Source organism: Callorhinus ursinus, unplaced genomic scaffold (genome assembly GCF_003265705.2).
Source record: "Callorhinus ursinus isolate GAN/ISIS: 27379988/994484 unplaced genomic scaffold, GSC_fseal_2.0 scaffold38, whole genome shotgun sequence".
Taxonomy (NCBI): Eukaryota; Metazoa; Chordata; class Mammalia; order Carnivora; family Otariidae; genus Callorhinus; species Callorhinus ursinus.
In genome coordinates this window covers 5548879-5566799 of record NW_027397100.1, presented here as the reverse complement: position 1 = coordinate 5566799, position 17921 = coordinate 5548879, and the positions used below count along the sequence as shown (strand labels likewise).

General features: G+C 44.9%; 1 protein-coding gene across 1 annotated transcript in view; it reads right to left on the bottom strand.

Annotated features, from left to right (window-relative positions):
- Positions 1-17650, bottom strand: part of ZHX3 (zinc fingers and homeoboxes 3) — a 125169-nt gene extending 107519 nt beyond the window's left edge. The window contains exon 1 of the mRNA XM_073880417.1: positions 17465-17650. The gene's annotated coding sequence lies outside the window, so the exon portion shown is untranslated. The remainder of the gene's footprint in view (positions 1-17464) is intronic.
- Between the last annotated feature and the right edge of the window lie 271 nt (positions 17651-17921).

Here is a 17921-nt window from a genome sequence, read left to right as displayed (position 1 = left end):
GTACACATGTAGTAGGGGCAAGAAATAAACTTGGCTTGTTAGCTACCACAGCAAAACCTAGCCTGTCCCTTCAGATGCACCTTCTAACATCCAGTCTATCCCACTGCTCTTTGTACAGCATGGAGGCAATTTGGGTGGGATAGACCCCATTCCCCACATGTGAGTGTGGATTCTCTGCTAAGTCAGTTGAACTAATCTCATCTACCTTGTACTGATTGCTTCAGGAATAGATCTATTACCTAGGCCTACATCTATCAGTATCCAATATTAACCCTGTCACAATAGTTGAATAAAATCCTATTTCCCTGGATGTCAGTGAGGAACCATTTGCTGCCGGCAACTATTTTGTGACCATGAAGAGAGCCAGCCTAAAGATGAAGCCAACACATGAATAGCCAAAAGCAGAACAAAGAGAAACAGAGTTGTAGTGCTGATCAAGGCTTACCTGAACGAATAAAGTCAGGTAAATCAATAAACTCCCCATATTATTGATTCTAATTTGAGTTGGGTTTTCTAGTACTCGAAACCAAAAACATTCCAACTATGGCTATCCTACCGTATTCATTGCACAGTTCTGAGCAGTAGCCAGCGCTACGGAATCACAAGGGGAAAATGTCTGAACTTTGAACAATCACAGGAAGAGAAGCTGAAAATTCTGTGATTTATATGCCAGCTCCTTTTCTAGAATAAGGTATCACAATGCAGGCAGAGCACAGAAAAGGAACAGTAACCAGCTGAGAACCAAGGATTTGAAGGAGAAGAATCCTATAGAACCAGGATAGTGACAGAACCCCTGGTTTAATCAACAGTACATAGTTCATTTCATGGAGAGGGTTCTGTCACTCTCCATCAACCTTTATGTTGCATTTATAAAGTCTGGAGTGAAAGAATCCAGGAGGCAGTTTCATGCAGTATGTAAGTAGGATTTAACTTTGAAACTCCTGGGCTTGAATCCTGTCTCCCCCACTTACTTGCTGTGTGAATTTGAGTAACTTACTTAAATGTAGTTATAACAATTGAATGAGATGCTCCATGTTACTATTAACATGGTGTGTGATGCATTATAAGGACTCAATGGCTTAAAAGGATGTCCTGTCAATTATTTTAAGAAAAGTCAGTTAAGCCTCTGCCTCCAGCTCAGGTCATGATACCAGGGTCCTGGGTTCAAGTCCTGCATCAGGCTCCTTGCTCAGTGGGGAACCTGCTTCTCCCTCTGCCTGCCACTCCCCCTGCTTGTGCTCTCTCTCTCCCACTTGCTCTCTCTCACACACACACAAATAAATACATAAAATCTTTTAAAAAATAAATTTAAAAAAAAAGGTTCTTAATCCAGTTGTGCCAACTTATCGCCTCTCAGCTCTAAAGCCACTCTTCTTTATCTTGCCCTGTGATCCTGGAACTGAATTCTGTAAACATTTCCCTTTTGCCAGTGGCACGATGTTAGGCTTTGTCACTAGAGAAGGTTGGAGAAATCAAAGAAAAAAAAAGAAGCATAAGGGTCTTCCTGGTTCAGAACCTTCCAAATTCCACTCTGCTCTCTTGCTCCTATAGCACATGGTTCCTGTGGTCTAGAGAGACCCAGTGGTGCTCACTGGGCTGTTCTGCCACCTGGATGGCCAGCTTCTGACCTATAGCCTGTGGCCATCCATCAAACGTCTCCACTGTCCAGTGGGCTGAATTCCTGCTCTCTCCAACAGGGCCCAAATCTCACCCTGGGGTTGGGGGAGAGGCATTTGCAAGTTTGTATTCTCCTTGGTCACTCTGCCCCAGCCCTAGAGATAGTAGGTACAGTCTGTAGTTACTATGCCTATATTCTTTGGAGTTCTCTTTTGACCCTTTTAGTCACTAACCACCTTTCATTAGCTAATAATTCTTCATAAAAAAGGTCCCTTGTTCAAATTACTGGTGTGGTTTCTGCCTCCTGAGTGGGCCCTGTCTGATACACCAGTGGCCCCAACTGCCAATTAGACAAATTTCTGGGATGAAAAAGGAACTGGTTTGTGGGAGCAGGTGGGGGGAGTACAGTTGTGTGTATAACAGTAGTTACAAAGTCATGACTTCATCCTCAAGAGAACACTGTAAGAAACATACAATGGGGGGCACCTGGGTGGCTCAGTTGTTAAGCGTCTGCCTTCGGCATCCCAGGGTCCTGGGATCGAGCCCCACGTCAGGCTCCTTGCTCAGCGAGGAGTCTGCTTCTCCCTCTCCCACTCCCCCTGCTTGTGTTCCCTCTCTCTCTGTGTCTCTCTCTGTCAAATAAGTAAATAAAATCTTAAAAAAAAAAAACATACAATGGTGGCCTCCATACAGCATGAGAGCCAGTCTTCTGCCTGTCCTTACAACTGGGGTTCTGCTGGCCCAGCCCAGCCCAGCCCAGCCCAGGACCTGAGCCAGATATTATGGGCAGGATCCTGAGGTCTATCACAGGGTGGGGCCTAGAGTCACATCTTGATTATAAATATGTAGTTTCTGTTGGACCAGAGATGAGTTTGAATGTCCATAAAACCCCAGCTCAAGGCATTGTCTGTCTCCACCCACCTCTCTTTCCCCAAAAAAGGTGTATTGTGCACCTACTATGTACCTGGCCCTGTATTAGGTTCTGAGTATGCAGCCTTGAATAAAACCAGAGACCTTAATGTAGCTTACAGTCTAGTGAGTAAGGCAGACATTGGTCAAATAATCAAAAACATAAATCTTACACAGTGCATGGTACCATGAGATCCACTAATAGGAGGCTTTGGCTCAAAGATGTTTAGGGAAATAGTTGGTATGAAATCTAAAGGGAAAAATAGGGGTTAAATTAGATGCATTAGTCTGCTTGGGCTGCCATAACAAAACACCATAGACCAGATGGCTTAAACAACAGAAATAAATTTTCTCACAGTTCTTGAGGCTGGAAGTCCAACATCAAAGTTGCAGCCAATTTGGTTTTTGGTGAGAACTATCTTCCTGGCCTTGCAGATGGCTGCTTTCTTGCTGTGTCCTCATATGACCTTTCCTCAGTATGTGTGTGCAGGAAGAGAGGGAAAATGAGCTCTCTGGTGTCTCTTCTTAAAAGGACACTAATTCTACTGGATCAGGGTCCCACCCTTATGACCTCAATTAATCTTAATTACTGCCTTACTCCAAATACAGCTACACTGGGGGGTTAGGGCTTCAACATATGAATTTTGGGGGAATATATACATTTAGTCCATAACAGTAGGCAAATAGGGGCAAGAAGAGTACTCCCTATAGAAGGAACAGTACATGCACAGGCCCTGTGATCACCAAGGATACATGGTGGTTTAAACAAAGAAGAAGGAAAATGTACACTGAGGCAGATAAATGGAGGAGATAAGGCTGGAGAGGTGGCCAATGGCCAGATCATGCATAGCTTTGAAGGTCATGGTAATAATTTAAGTCATATCCTAAGAGCAATGAGACTTAACTGAACTGAGTAGGGACAATATGCTGGGTGGAGATCAGAAAGGAGGGCTCAGAATAGACCCAGAGAGAACAATAATGAAGCTGTCCAGGGTGTCTAGGCTCAGCCAAGACTACATAAGTGGTCACTGGCTAGCCTGGAGGAGTCACTGGCCAGAAAGTTTGCCCAGGACCAGTGAAGAGAACCTGTTTCTGGCCCAGCTGAACTATGACCTGCAGCTTCTCTGCAGTCTTGGCTTCTCTCCTGCTATACTCCACCTGGTAGCCCCCATGCCTTATACACCTCAGCGAGAACAGACCAGCTCTCTGACTGGTTCTGTATCCCTAGCCCAGTCTGGCCCAGCTTGCCTTCCTCCTTTTCCCATACTGGACCACAGAACTAACATTCAACATGCTGCCCCCTGACGAAGCAGATGTCACAGCAGCTGCCCATCCCTTCTCCAGACTCCTCAGTGTGACATTCAAGCCCTGAGCCAACAAAACTCTTTACACTTTACTTTAATCTAAGATCCTGAAGAGCTTTAATTTAAGAGAAGATGTGAACTGGAAGTGATCCATTCCTTTTGCAGATGGTTTCAAGTCATCTGAGTGGACTAGATAATGTCAAGCTCTGAATACAGAGCAGAAAGATCCTAAACTTTTAGCACTCCTAGGGCCTAGGGGGAAAAATCTCTCTCGGGGCGCCTCAGTGGCGCAGTCCATTAAGCGACCCACTCTTGGTTTTGGCTCAGGTCAAGATTTCAGGGTTGTGAGATTGAACCCCACATCAGGCTCCACACTCACTGCAGGGTCTGCTTCAGATTTTCTCTCTCCCTCTCCCCCTCCTACTCATGCTCTCTCCATCAAATAAATACATTAAAAAAAAGAAGAAGAAGAAGAAGAGGCGCCTGGGTGGCTCAGTTGGTTGAGCAACTGCCTTCGGCTCAGGTCATGATCCTGGAGTCCCTGGATCGAGTCCCGCATCCGGCTCCCTGCTCAGCGAGGAGCCTGCTTCTCCCTCTGACCCTCCCCCCTCTCATGTACTCTCTCTCTCATTCTCACTCTCTCAAATAAATAAATCTTAAAAAAAAAAGAAAGAACATCTCTTTGGAAGAGGTTTAATTTATATCATTCTAACATTAAAATAGTTCCTACAGTTTTTTTAAATGCACTACAATGCCTAATGCACAAATACAGCCAGACATATAAGAAGGCACCACAAGAGGAAACAAGTAAAATAAAGAAACAGACTCATGATGACCCCAAATACAGGAAATTATCAGAGACCAAAAAACAGCCAAACACACTACATTCATGGAGATAAAAGCCAAGCTTAGACAAACAAAAATCATGAGATACCACTCCACAATCATTAGGATGGTTATTATCCAAAAAAGAAAAAAACAGATGTTGGAGTAGATGCAGAGAAATTGGAACACTTGTGCGTCATTTGTGGGAACGTAAAACAGTGCAGCTGCTGTGGAAAACAGTATGATGGTTCTTTAAAAAATTAAACATAGAACTACCATATGTACCAAAAATTCTACTTCTAGATATATATCAAAAAGAACTGAAAGCAGGAGCTCGGAACACATATTTGTATACCCTTATTCATAGCAGCAGCATTCACAATAGCCAAAAGGTGGAAGGAACCCAAATATCCATCGACAGATGAATAGAAAAACAAAATGTGGTATATACACACAATAGACTATTACTCAGCCTTGGGGCCTAGGCGGCTCAGTCGGTTAAGCAGCTGGCTCTTGATTTTAGCTCAGGTCATGATTTCAGGGACCTGAGATCAAGCCCCACATCCAGCTCTGCACTCAGCAGGAAGTCTACTCCTCTCCTTCTCCCTATCTCTCTGCCCCTCCCCGAGCTTGCATATGCTCTCTCTCTCTTAAATAAATATATCTTTTTAAAATAAAGAATATTATTCAGGCTTAAAAAGGGAGGAAATTCTCAGGGTGCCTGGGTGGCTCAGTCAGTTAAGCACCGACTCTTGCTTTTGGCTCAGGTCATGATCTCAGGGTCATGAGATAGAGCCCAAGTTGGGCTCTGTGCTGGGTGTGGAGCCTGCTTGAGATTCTCTCTGTCTCCCCCTCCCTCTTCCCCTCCCCCCACCACATGGGCACTCTCTCTCTAAAAAAAGGTGTGGGGGGAAATTCTGACACATGCTACCACCTAGATGACCCTTGAGGACATAATGCTACATGAAATAAGCCAGTCACAAAAGAACAAATACTGTATGACCCTATTTATTTATTTATTTATTTATGATTGCAGTTTATTGTAAAAGATATAAATGAACAGCCAAATGAAGAGGTACATAGGGCGAAGTTCAGAAGGTTCCAAAACACAGATGGAGTGTATGACCCCATTTATATGAAGTACCTAGAATAATTAAATTGACAGAGACAAAAAGCAGAATGGTGATTGCCAGGGACTGGGAGGAGGGATGAGTGGGAAATTAATTGTTTAATAACATTTTTTAAGTTTTCAGTGTTGCAAGATGAAAAGAGTTCTGGAAACTGGTTGCACAAAAATGTGAATGTACTTAAGACTAGTAAACTGTAGGGGTGCCTGGATGGCTCAGTCATTAAGCATCTGCCTTCAGCTCGGGTCATGATCCCAGGGTCCTGGGATGGAGCCCCGCATCGGGCTCCCTGCTCCGCGGGAAGCCTGCTTCTCCCTCTCCCACTCCCCCTGCTTGTGTTCCCTCTCTCGCTGTGTCTCTCTGTCAAATAAATAAAGTCTTAAAAAAAAAAAGACTAGTAAACTGTACACTTAAAAATAGTTATGATGGTAAATGTTTTTATTTTACCACAATGTTGAAAAATCAAATGGAGAAGATAAAATGGAATAAAAAATACTTGATCCAAAAGAAGAAAGAAAAAGAGGAAAATGGGAACAAAAACCAGGTAGGACGAAAAGAAGGCAACAGGATTATAGATGTAAATGGTTTTTAACCATATCTGTAATGATGTTAAATGTAAGTGGACTAAATATTCTAACAAAAAGGAAAAGATCAACAGAGCAAATTTAAACAAAATACAAGACTCAACTATATGATGCTTATGACATACTTTAATATGAGAACATATAGGTTAAAAGATAAAAGAATGAAAATATTCTAGCCAAAATTTTAAATAAGAAGTAATACCTATCTTATACAAATTCTCTCAGAAAATAGAGGGAACACTTCCCAACTTATAAGGTTAGCATAATTGTATGCTGACACCAAAACCTGACAAGAACATGACAAGAAAAAATATAGACCATTATCTCTCATGACCATCAACATAACAATCCTAAATAAAATGTTAGCAAATCAAATAGAGCAACAAATTAAAAGGATAAGAAATCATAACCAAGTGGAGGTTATCTCAGGAATGCAAATTGGTTTAACATTTAAAAATCAACCAACCACATTAACAGAATAAAAGGGGAAAATAATTTGATTATCTGAATAGATGCTAAAAAAGCATTTGACAAAATTCAACACTTATTCACAGCAAAAACTCTCAGCAACCTAAAGAGGGAAGACGACTTCCTCAATCTGATATAGGAGATACAGGGGAAAAAACTAGAGCCAACAGCATTCTTAATGGTAAAATAGTGAGCATTTTCCTAAAATCAGGAACAGAGCAAGAATATCAGTTATCATCACCTCTAATCAACATTTTATGAGATGTCTTAGCCAGGGCTATAAGGCAAGAAAAAGAAAAAAAAAAGTCATAAAGATAGGAAAGAAAAAAATAAAACTGTCTTTCTTCAAAAATGACACAATTGTGTAGGTAGAAAGCCCTAAGGAATCTCAAATAAACTTTTAGAACCAATAAATTGTCTTAGTCTGGCTGCTGTAACAAAACATCACAAACTGGGTAGTTTATAAACAATAGAAATTTATTTTCCCCCATTTTGAAGGCTGGCAGTCTGAGATCAGGGTGACACCATGGTCAGGTTCTGATGAAGACCCTTTTCCAGGTTGCAAAATTAATATACCAAAGTCAACCTTACTTCATTATATTCCAGCAAATGTCAGAAAATTGTGTTTTAAGAATAGAATAGTTTTGAAATAGCAAAAAAAAAAAAAAGTACTTATAAATGGATCTAACAAAAGACAGGTATGACCTCTATGGAGAAAACCATGAACATTTTAATAGACATTAAAGAATAAATGAATAATGGAGAGAGACAGCATATTAATAGATTAGAAGACAATACTGTAAAGCTGTCATTTTCTTCAATTGGCCTATAGATTCAAAGCAATCCCAGTTGAATTTCACATGGCACTTGACAAGATCATTCTAATATAAAATTTATATGAAACTGCTGAAGGCCAAGAACGGCTAAGGTACTCCTGAAGAAGTACAAAGTGGAGAGGATTTATTCTATCAGCTAACAAAACTTATAATAAAGCTCTAATAATTAAGACAGTACGGTATTGGCATAAGAGTAGACAAAAACCAATGGACAGAAGAAAGATCCCCCCCAAACAGATTAATGCTAGAGATAGCATTGCAGAACAGTATGGGGAAATGATCTTTTGAATAAATGGTGTTGAGTCAATGGAATATCCATATGGGAAAAATGGCATTGGAATCCCATCACACACCATACTCAAAAGCCAATTTCTATTAGATTATGGACTAAAATAAAAAAGGTAAACCAATAAAACTTTAGGAGATAACATACAGTATCTTTATGACATCAAGGGAGGAAAAGTTTTCTTAAACAAGATCAAAACAGCACTAACCACAGGTGAGAGACTGATAAATTGGACTTCTTTACAGTTAAGAACTTCTGTTCATCAAGAAACATCATTAGCCACAGAGGAGAAAGATTAACAGCCCACATAACTGGCAAAGGGTTTATATCCAGGATATACAAAAAAACTATAAAGAAATAATGAAAAATACAGAGCAGCAGAAAAATGGACAAGAACAGGGTCTTGGCTTCACACAAAGAAAATCCAAATGGCCAATAAACGTATGAAAGGTGCTGAGCCTCATTAGTAATCAGGGAAACGAAGCAGAGAGACACCTACTACAAACCCACCAGATGGCTAAAGTAGGAAGTCTGATAGGACCAGTTGCTGGTGAAAACTGTTGGTAAATGCACAAGGGGAGCTCTCATATATTGCTGGGGAGAGTGTACTTGTCTAATCATTTTGGGAAACAGTCGGCATTATTTTTTTAACTTAAGCATAGGAATACCCTATAACCCAGCAGTTCTGCTCCAAAGTATATACCTAAGAGAAATACATGCCCAGGTAGACAGGTAGACATGTACAAGAATGTTCACAGTAGCATTATTTATAATAGCCCCAAGTTGGAAACAACCCGTATGTTCAATTGGTAGAAAGGATAAATTGTGGTATATACGCTCAACGGAATGCTTTATACTACACAAAAAAAGAACCATACCGGCACACAACAACATAGAAGATTCTTGTAAACAATGTGGAGTGAAAGAAGCCAGACACAAAAGAACATCCACATTTAATGACTGCTTTTATATAAAACCCATAACCAGACAAAATTCAACATGCCCCCTGCCCCCACAATCTTTGCCCCTCCTGTACTTATGAGATATGTGAAAAATGGTAATAAAAGATGGATTTGCGGGTGCCTGGGTGGCTCAGTTGGTTAAGTATCTGCCTTCAGCTCAGGTCATGATCCCAGGGTCCTGGGATGGAGCCCCAGATTGGACTTGCTGCTCAGCAGAGATCTGCTCCTCCCTCTCCCTCTGCCCCTCCCCTGGCTCTCTCCTTCACACTCTCTCTCAAATAAATAAATAAAATCTTTAAAAATAAATAAATAAAAGATGGATTTGCAAGGTACCTGGCTGGCTCAGTCAGTGGAACATGCAACTCTTGATCTCAGGGTCGTGAGTTCAAGCCCCACATTGGGTGTAAAGATTACTTTAAAAAAGGGATGGATTTGCAAACAAGTTGGGGAATCACTCTTTTGTCCCCAGCCACAACCACCCCCCACTGCTGGAGTATCTCCAGGCTGGAGGGATGATAAAAGAAAATGGTCCTGGAAGTGAGCTGAAGGAAGTTATTGACACAGCTGTCTGATGTGGGGTGGAGAACAAGAGTCAGGCACCCCTTATGTTGGGGTTCATTATGAGCACCTCAGTGACATTTTAATAAAGTCACTCAAAGATAGGGGACCATAATGATGAATTTCTAGAGTATTAAACCTTTAAAGGAGACCTGGAGACCATGAAGTGGGACAAGAATCATGGGCAATTTCTGAAATGCACGGTGCACTAGCCAAATAGGGCTAGGCTGTTATCACAAGACTCCCAACAATGAACATAATTTGTGTGTGTGTGTGTGTGTGTGTGTGTGTGTGTTCTTCCAGATTTTTTTCAGGATATCCAAACATTTTTCATTAATATAACTATGGGATTATACAACACACTGTTGAATTTTTTAAAAAACTTGACAGGTGGTAGACATCTGCCCATTTCAATTCCTATCAATCTACTTCTTACTTGGAGGTGGCGGATATATTCATTATCTTGATCGTGGTGGTGGTTTCATGGGTAATTACACAGGCCAAGACTCCAGTCGTACAACTTATATATGTGTGGTTTACTGTACGTCAGTCACACCTCAATAAAATGAGAAGTGTTGTGCTTTCAAGCTCTTGGACTGCTTTCCCCACTTAGCTCTGTAAGTCCCATGCTGCTGTATGCACTCCTGTTTCATTACTTCTCATAGCTGTGTGGAATTCCGAGTTCAGCATCCACCATGGTTCACTAGCTCTTTCCTTTAGCACTTCCCCTACCTCCCGTTCACCCGTGCCATGAATAATGCTATTCTAAATAACCTCCTTCTTGTCTTATGTGTATCTGAGCAAACTTCCAAAATACATTACAAAGAGTGAAATGGCTAACCTCTGTGCCCTATGCATACTTAATGTTACTGAGAACTACCTGTTTATTTTACAGAACGGCTAAGCAAGTTTCTGTTCCTGCTAGCTGGGCATGGAGAGTCCCCAGTCTTCACTCAGGTTTCTGACTCTTCACGCTCCACGAATGTCCGTGCCTTGTCCCTCCCTCCCCCTCATTTGGTATTGACTTCATGGTCGCTGACAAATAATTCTGCAGGCCGCGGCACACGGCTGGGGCCATTCCCTCATGCTTAGCAGATGGAATTTCTCTCCATCTTTACTAGGTTTATAATCATGTTTTTGGGGGGAAGGGTGCAGGTTCGAAAGGGGAGCTCTCTAGCCCGTCTTTCTGGGCACTCCCTGGCTGCCTTGAAAGGTCCCATCTACACGAAGGAACTGGGCCTTGGTGCTGGGGCCAGTGTTTTAAGCTGCAAGGAATGTGGTGACTCAGCTGGTCTCTCAGGGACACCTCTGTGAACAAGGCCGAGGGAAGGAAGTCATTACACAGACAGCTGGGCTATAAAAAACAAAAATACTCCACACACCAAACTCTACAGAGTAGTGTGGCTGTGTGTCCCATGACTCAACGGGACTGCTTCTGCCACGTGGCACTCGGCACACGGCCCTCACCCACTGCCAGCCGGCTGCCCTCGGAGCCACTTGCAAAGCTGGCTGGGTGGGGGCCCCAAGGAAACCTGTGCCGGTCCTCTCTCCACCCTCTCCACTCTGCCTGTTGCTTTCCTCATCATCTCCTTCCTCCTTCCTCCCTAATCCTCTTGCCCTTAAATAAAACAAAAACAGGAATTTAGTATTTCACGCCTGCTGGAGACGTGGCAGAGACACAGCGAGGTCAACACACTGGCACCCCAGGAAGGCCCTCCTGAGTCAGGCAGATGCCCATGACGAGTCATATCACCTAGGCAGGGGCTGGAGTCCTGGGGAGAGAGACTGGAAGGAGATGGAGAGTCTGAGTTAGAGGCAAGACCATCAGAGATGTGGACGCTCACCCACTAACCTTTACTAGAGACCGACTATGTGCCAGACACCATTCTTGGGATATATCAGCAAAGACAGGTCTTGTTCTCATGGGGCCTACATTCTTGTGGAGAGGGAGACAAACACCAAATATCATAAATAGGTAAAATACATAGCACGTAAAAAGGTGGCTCGTGGTCCTGGAAATGATCAGAACAAGAAAGGTGGATGGAAGTGGTCAGGGCAGAAGGGTGACATCTGAGTCATCTTGAGGGGGGTGCAGGAGTGAGCCATGAGGGTGTCTGGGGAAAGAGCACTGTGGGAACCACCAGGGCAAAGTGGGGTGTGTGCCTGGTGTGCTTATGGATCCATGAGGTGATGATTGGATGGCTATGGAGTGGCGGATGGGGACGGAGTGGAAGAGGAGAGTGGCAATGGGAGGTGTGAGACTGGGAGCTGTGGGAGGCTTCTGAGCAGAGATCCCAACAGAACAGATTTTGGGTTTAACAGCATCCTGCAGTCAGATGGCTTTGACCCCTGGGAGTATGGCACACAGGGAGTACAAAATGAAACTGGAAATCTTGCCAGAGATGTAGAATTTATGAAGTCAATGAGCATGAAGTTGGCAAACAGCTAGAATCACACAAAGCACTGGCGAATGAGGGCCTGTTTGTGTCAGGTCAGAAAAGGACAGTGACAAGGTAGGAGTTTCCAAAGAATGATTTAAGTCAGAGTTAAGTCTTAAGGAAAACCAAAGGAGCCGCAAAGTATTTTTGGATGGTCGTGCTTTTTAGAACATGCAATGCTCCATAAGGGATGTCATACCATGCAATCTACACCCTGCTCCCAAAGCATTTATTCTGTAGTCATACTAAAAATTATGATACAGTGGCATGTATAAACCAAAATTTGTAGGTATAAGATAATAAGATTTTGTTCAGTAAATTTTTAAGTGTATGTTAATAACTGGTTTCCTTTTCTTCATATGTCATAATGGTTCCCACTTAGCCAGGTTGTAGTAAAGATTAAATAAGAGCATTGACTCACTAACACTTGCAACTAATATTTATTGTAGATCTTCTTCCATGTGTCAGGCACTGAGAGAGACTGGGGGCAAAGTGGTGCACAAAAGTACCCTCATGAAGACATAGCATTCATCAAATGGTATATATAAATAAATGGTCACATAAAAGAGAAGGATGAAAAATCACATTAAAAAAAGAAGGAAAAGGCATATGATGCTACGAGAGCCTACATCAAGGAGTTAACCTAGCCAGAAAGTGTATTAGTTTCTGCTCCGTAACAAGTCACTTGGAACAACATATTTATTACCTCAGTTTCTGAGTCAGGAGTCTGGGCATGGCTTAGCTGGGTCGTCTACTCAGGGACTCCTAAAGCTATGATCAAGGTGACAGCAGGACTACATTCTCACTCAGGGGCTCCAGCTCCCTCCGGTTGTTGGCAGGATTCATTTCCTGGTGGCTGCAAGACTGAGCACCCTGGCTTCTTGCTGGCCATCAGCGGGAGGCTGCCGTAGGTCCTAGGGACCACCCATAGCTCCTTGCCCTGTGGGCTTCCTCAACATGGTGGTTTACTTCATCAAGTCAGCAAGGGGAGTCTCCAGAGCTTATCTGCTAGCAAGACTCTTACATAACATAGTCATGGGAGTGACATCCCATCACCTTTGCTGTACCCTATTAGTTAAAAGCAAGTCACAGATCCCACTCACACTCAAGAGGAAGGGATTACACAGAGGCATGAATACCAGGAGGTGGGGATATGGAGATACAGGGGGTCACCTTGGAGTCTGTTTGCCACTGAAGGTTTCCCTGAGGAAGTAACAGTGGAGTTGGGAACTAAAAAATGAGTTGGTGGGACACCTGGGTGGATCAGTCGGTTAAGTGTCTGCCTGCGGCTCAGACCATGATCCCAGGGTTCTGGGATTGAGTTCCGCCATCAGGATCTCCGCTCAGCGGAGAGCCTGCTTCTCCCTCTGCATCTTGCTCCCCCTGCTTGTGCTCTCTCTCTCTCTCTCTCTCACACACAAATAAAATCTTTTAAAAATAAAAATGAGAAATAAAAAATGAGTTGGCATTAACTACATAGATAGAGGGCAGGGGGAGAACTGTCTAGGTAGTGAGAACACACGCAGGACAGTACAATAACATTCACAAAGGATCTAGTACAATGACTAGCAGTGTTATCGCTCTCGTGCATAACAACCATCCATGGCTCCTCAGTGCCCATGGTTTTGCCTGACATTCAAGGCCAGATGGGTCATCTCCTTGCATTCACTTTCTCTCTCTAGCATCCATGCCTTTACTCACCACTTCCACCCACTTAGACTGCCCTTGCCCTACTATATATACTCCATCTATATCGATCTATCTAAACTCCATCTATATCTATCTATCTATACTCCATCTATATCTATCTATCTATCTATCTATCTATCTATCTATCTATCTATCTAATTCAGAGCCCAGCAGAAATTCATCTTCCCTAAACAATATTTTTGAGTATCTATTTAAGTAGAGGGCACTATGCTAGACCCTTGTTGAATTGCAAAGCATAGTGAAATATGGTCCGGAATGCCAGATAGTGGGTGGGGGCAGAAGGTATACCCAAATAAAAAGAGGAAGAATAGGAGGTGCCCTGCTGAAGGTCAAGCCCATGGGGCAGCTGGGAAGTCCTGCAGAAATCTCAAGACGACAGAACGCTCCACTTCGTGCAGTGGTTGCTGATCTTTCAGTATTCTTCCCTAGGCTAGAAATTACCAACGGATTCTAAGGTCCAGCCAAATTGACGTTTTTCCGGGAAGGACAGTTGGAATTGGGAACTGCCCAGCCTCAGTCCACACTGCCAGGCAACCTGGCCAGGCCGGTCAGTCCTCGGCTGGCAACAAAGGCTTCGTTGGCTGGAAGAGGAGAGAGCTACGAAGTGTCCTGCGCTCCAGCCCAGGAATCCCTGGCCACATCCAGGGCCTGTCCTTGAAAAGCTGGGAGAAGAGACCCCAGTAGCCCGACGGCCTTTGCCACATCAGCAGGAAAAGAGGAACATGGGAGGCAAAAGTCACCCAAGCCAGTGGCCCAGTGCCTGGCTTCCTCCAACCAGTGGTGGAGGGCGGAGCCGGAGGCAGAGGGTGGGACCGGAAGCAGGGGCGGGGTCGGGTGGTGGGTGGGGCCGGCAGGGGGCAGGGCGGTGACGGGCCCTGCTTCCCCAGTCCCGCCTCTCAGTCCCGGAAGGAGCGGACCTTGAGCTCCGCGATGCGGGTCTTGGAACTGAGTACCTGCCATCTCCTGCGATTGGGGGTTGAGTCTCTGCAGACGCCTTGGAGGGCAGAAGCAGCCTGAATCTAGGGGTGGGGGAAGGCCTAGCACCCCCTGCATCTCTCCCGTCAACCCTCATCTGCCCTAGTGCCCGCTCCACCTGGAAGCCAGAGGGCATTAAAGCTGTTTCCTTTGTTCTGCGGGCAGAGGACCCTCCCCCCACAATCTGATACCTCTTCCGCCCCCGACTCTCCTCACCTTCATCTTCTTCAAGACTGAACCACCCCCAGGTAGCTCTGTAGGGCCTTTGTACAAACTAGTCCCTATGCGTGGAACATCATTTCCACCCTTCTTCATCTAACTAATTACAACTTATTTTTCAAGCTTGGGTATCTACTTGGGAAAGCCCTCCTTGACCCCCTCCCATCCTGCTATGGGCTCCCCGGCCTGGCCCCCCTAAGCCTAGTCATCTTACATCGCAATTGCTAGACTACCTGTCTATCCTTTGCCTTCTCCCCACCCACCCCAAGACTGTGGGGTCTCTGCAGCATCTCTAGTGCCTGGCCCAGGTATGGTGAGATAATAAACACCCTGCCTGGCAATCCTCTGCCATCCTCTAGACCTCTGCCTGGTGACAAACCCCTACAGTCACTTCACTTCTTAGGGCAGCAGGTCTCAAACTAGAGTGCATCAGAAACACTGGCGGGTGGGAGGAGGGTGTCTTATTAAAATACAGATGGTTGGGCCCCACCCTCAGAGTTTCTGATTCATAGGTGTGGAATAGGGCCTGAGAGTTTGCATTTCTAAAAAGTTCCCAGGTGCTGCTGATGCTGACACAGGAACCCCATTTTAAGAATCACTGTGTTGGGGCATCAGTTTCTTCGTCAATAAAATAGGATAACTTCTGTCCCTGCCATGTGAGGTTTTGTGAGAATCAAATGAGATTATGCAGATGAAGAACTAAGCATGGTGCCTACACCGAGTAGGTGCTCAATAAGTGCAAATGCTACTGGGAGTGGGAGGAACACATGCCAACAGAGAAAACATGAGCAGTAGAGGTAGGTCAGGGCCCAAGCAGGTCAGCTGGGCTGGCAGAAGAGCAAGGCCCAGCACAGTAGCCAGGGAGTCCAGGTTGTGCTATGGAGGCAGATGGGAGCCATGCACGGTTCTGGAGCAGGGCAGTGACAGGAGGAAGCTAAATGTGGCAAAATTGAGCAGGAGGCACAGCAGCAAATTCCCCGTGCTGGGTTTTCCTTGCCTGTTTGGCCAGGCATAGAGCTGCCAGATTTAGCAAATAAAAATGAAGGATATCCAGTTAAATTTGAAGTTCAGATAATGATTTTTTTTTTTTAGTATAATTATGTCCCAAATTGCATGGGACATACTTACACTAAAAAACCTTTTGTTATTTATCTGAACTTCGAATTTAACTGGGTGTCCTTTATTTTCATTTGCTAAATCTGATAATCCACGCCAGATATCAACTGCCTGCCCCAACCCCAAGGCTCCATACTGGAGGGAACCAGCCCCAGGTTCCTCTGGCTCACTTCCCCCCTTTCAATGAGGCCACCAGGAGTGACTGAGGAGCTGCTCCTGGGCCCAGTCTTGCTGCCAGTACAAGTGGTCACAGCTGCAGGCCTGGGTGAGCAGGTCCTCCCACTTCATGCCAGGTTCGCCCAGCAAAGAAATAGTGAAGCACACAGTAAATAATCACTGGGTCTGTAATTTAATGAAGCACCTAAGGTTACCAAGTCCCATAAAGAAGGAGGTGCCACCTGCACTTGTGGGTTACTCAAGAAACAAACAGTTGTCAATGGTATAGGTGCACCTGGTGAGTGTACCCAGAGAGGAGAAAATATCCTCTATCCTTAACCCCAGAAATGATCAACACAAGTGCTCAGCAGTGCTCAGACTGCTTGCATGCTCACAGGACGCCATGGGAATGGTTATATAAACTGCAAGCTAGAACAGGGGGGTCCCTACCTCCTTCAGCTCAGTTGGGCATTGGGATAAATCATGGTACCAGAGGCTGCCTCTCTCTCCCCCAGCCCCATAATCACCAGATCCCAGATGATTCATAATTCCGGAAACAAGCCTGTCGGAAATCCAATTTCTGCAACAACCTTTATATCAACTTTCTTTCCTCTAATGAGGAACAATGAAAACAATATGTGCTCCATTTTTTTTTTTAAAAAATGTGATAAACATTACTGAATTCCTAGTGTGTGCCCTGTGCTGTGTTCAGCTTATTTAGCTCAGTAGTTCTCAGCCTTGGGTGCACATTGCAAACACCTGCAGATTTTCCAGGTGATCCTAGTACCCCAGGTATCAGTATTTTCCCCAGGGCATGGTGATTTCAACACACAGCCAAGGCTGAGAACCATTGATGTAGTTCATCCTGCTTCATCCTCACAATATGATCTTGCAAGGTAGGTGTTACCTCTGTTTTGCAGATGAGGAAATTGAGTTTCAAAGAGGTACAGTGACTGCAGCTTGTGTAGCCATAATCTTGGACCTCTGTTTTCCTCCCAGGCTCCCTTGAGGGATTCCTATGTTTCCACGGTTAAATATCATGGGTATATATATAATGCTTCCACAGATATGTTCGCAGCCTTGCTGCCCTCCGGGCCACCTTGAGATAGCTCTGCTCCCAGCAGGGCTCTTCCGAGACACCAGCCAGACTTGGCCTGGGTTTGGAATTGACACTAAATGACTTTTGCTATAGTGAGGACCACTGAGGCGGGTCACTCCACCCAGGTCCTGGCATCTAGGGTCATAGAAAGACGGTGGCCACCTCCCATTCCCCACCACCCAGGACCCTCTAAGCCTGGGTCTTTACAGTTGTGTCCCACCACCACCCCCAAGCTTTTCCTCGGTGCCCTCCTCCTTCACAGCAAACCCCCTCACCTCCTGATTCTTCTCAGCTCATCTTCTTTGCAGGAGCCGTACATCCACACAGGTTGTGAGAGAGGTCTCTGATCCAGGACAGGCCGCGAGCCACAGATCCGAAGGGAAAAGCCTTGCGCTAGCCCGACTCCTCGCCCGGGGCTCGCGGGCCCACCGATTCTTCAGACGTGGACGCACCTTGGCTCACCTGTCCCCTCCCGCGGCGCCTGCTGGCCGAGAGGACGGTCAGCTGGGCCAAAAGGCTGGTCGCCGCCTGCCCTCTGCTGGCCGGTGGCAGTATTGAGCCCGCTGCCGCTCCACCGGAGCGTCAGAGGGATGGAATGAAGGAGCGGGCATTTATCGAGCTCCTGCTGTATGTCAGGCACTGAACTGGGAGCTGGGGGTGTAAGGATGAACGCGACCTGCTTTCACAAAGTTCAGCTTCAAGTGAGGAGACAGACAATAATCAAATAGTCGT